The sequence below is a fragment of the Aquarana catesbeiana genome, linkage group LG10 (assembly GCF_042186555.1).
Source record: "Aquarana catesbeiana isolate 2022-GZ linkage group LG10, ASM4218655v1, whole genome shotgun sequence".
In the NCBI taxonomy this organism is placed as follows: domain Eukaryota; kingdom Metazoa; phylum Chordata; class Amphibia; order Anura; family Ranidae; genus Aquarana; species Aquarana catesbeiana.
The window spans coordinates 206,625,558-206,628,355 of NC_133333.1; positions in this window are offsets into that span (position 1 = coordinate 206,625,558).

Sequence of the window (2,798 nt, forward strand, 5' to 3'; positions counted from 1 at the left end):
TATATATATATATATATATATATATATATATATATATAACAGCAAATGCCAGTTAAAAGTGGAGCAATCATCAAGGGGTACACCAAGGATTCTGGGAATGTGGGAGGGGGGACTCTGGTGACCAGAGACCACCTTCCGCATAAAGAAGGTAAGGGGGGGTGGGTTACCGATATGAGGAGGAACTTTATATCGGTGCCCTTTACGTTATTGTATTTACTCCCCTCCTTACATCACTGACCCCCGTCAGACTGGCCTGGCAGTGCTGTAACCGACCCCCTCTCAGGTGCACCATGCAGGGCTCAGTCAGTCGGCTCCAGCTTGGCGGCTCTGGTTTTATGCTATAGTCTCCTCTCCACAGTCCACACATGTCCGACTTCTCCCATGACTCCCATCCCGGCGGTGCTCGCACTCTTGACTCCTCTCCAGACTCCCTCAGAGACTGCAGACATGATATAAGGCAAGAGATGGTCAGAGGTTGCGGACATGATACAGGAGATGTCAGAGACTGTGGGCATGATACAAGAGATCAATTCAGCCTCATCAGTGCCCATCAAATGCAACCTCATTGTGCCCATCAAATGCAGCCTCACTGTGCCCATCAATACAGCCTCACTGTGCCCATTAATGCAGCCTCACTGTGCCCATCAAATGCAGCCTCCCTGTGCCCATCAATGCAGCCTCCCTGTGCCCATCAATACAGCCTCACTGTGCCCATCAATAAGCCTCACTGTGCCCATCAATGCACCCTAACTGTGCCTGTCCATGCAGCCTCACTGGGCTCATCAATGCAGCCTCACTGTGCCCATCAATAGAGCATCACTGTGCCCATCAATGCAGCCTCACTGCCCATCAATGCAACCTACCTGACTGTGCCTGTCCATGCAGCCTCACTGTGCCCGTCCATGCAGCCTCACTGTGCCCGTCCATGCAGCCTCACTGTGCCCATCAATGCATCTTTACTGTGCTTGTCATGCAGCCTCACTGTGTCCATCCATGCAGCTTTACTGTGCCTGTTCATGCAGCCTCACTGTGCCCATCCATACAGCCTTACTGTGCCCATCCATGCAGCTTTACTGTGCATGCCCATGCAGCCTCACTGTACCTGTCCATGTAACCTCGCTGTGCCCATCCTTGCAGCCTTATTGTGCCTGTCCATGCAGCTTTACTGTGCCCGTCTATGCAGCCTCACTGTGCCCATCCATGCAGCCTTACTATGCCTGTCTATGCATATTTACTGTGCCCGTCATGCAGCTTTACTGTGCCCATCCATGCAGCCTCACTGTGCACATCCATTCAGAATTACTGTGCTTGTCCATGTAGCCTCACTGTGCCCTTTAATAAGCCTCACTGTGCCCGTACATGCAGCCTCACTGCTCATCAATGCAGCCTCACTCTGCCCATAAATGCAGCCTCACTGTACCCGTCCATGTGGCCTCACGGTGCCCATCCATGCAGCTTTACTGTGCCCATCAATAAGCCTCACTGTGTCCATCAATGCAGCTTCACTGTGCCCAACAATAAGCCTCACTGTGCCCATCAATGCAGCCTCACTGTGCCCGTCCATGCAGCCTCACTGTGCCCATCAATGCAGCCTCACTGTGCCCATCCATGCAGCCTTACTGTGCCCATCCATGCAGCTTTACTGTGCCCGTACATGTACCATCACTGTGCTTATCAATGCAGCCTCACTGTGCCCATCCATGCACCATCACTGTGCTTATCAATGCAGCCTCACCGTGCCCATCAATGCAGCCTTACTGTGCCCATCCATGCTGCTTTACTGTGCCCATCAATAAGCCTCACTATGCCCATCAATGCCGCGTCACTGTGCCCATCAGTGCAGTGTCACTGTGCCCATCCATGCAGCCTCACTGTGCCTGTCCCTGCAGCCTTTCTGTGCCCATCAATGCAGCCTTACTATGCCCATCAATAAGCATCACTGTGTCCATCAATGCAGCGTCACTGTGACCATCAATAAGCCTCACTGTGCCCATCAATGCAGCGTCACTGTGCCCATCAATAAGCCCTCACTGTGCCCGTATATGCAGCCTCACTGCCCAGCAATGCAGCCTCAGTGTGCCCTTCAATGCACCATCACTGTGCCCATCAATGCAGCGTCACTGTGTCTGTCCATGCAGCCTCACTGTGCCCATCCATGCAGCTTTACCGTGCCCATCAATAAGCCTCACATTGTCCATCAATGCAATCTCACTGTGCCTGTCCCTGCAGCCTAACTGTGCCCATCCCTGTAGCCCCACTGTGCCCGTCCATGCAGCCTCACTGTGCCCATCCATGCAGCTTTCTGTGCCCATCAATAAGCCTCACTGTGCCAATCAGTAAGCCTCACTGTGCCCGTCAATAAGCCTCACTGTGCCCATCAATACAGCCTCACCTGTCAGTACCTGGATTACACACATCGGTCACTCCGCTGTGTCACGGAGCTCAATCTGAAATGTACTTTGGCCGCGCTGTGACAAAGGTCCCACCTCCTCCTAGACCAGCTCATATGATAGACAGAACACTGCATCTATTTCCTGCCATTAAATCAGTGTTCTGTCAATCACAGTAAATAAGAGGGGGAGGAGGGAGGGGAGCACTGCAGCCACAGCTCAAAGCGGCCCCAGGGCAGGCAGCCTACTGGGAAATGTCCCAGTATCCCGGTAGGCCAGTCCGACCCTGCTTACACACCAATACACCCCCATACCATCAAATATACAGGCTTTTGTCTTTAGTCCGGAGAACGCGGTGACCATTATTGCCAAAAAGAATGTCAAATTTTGATTAGTCTAACCACAAAA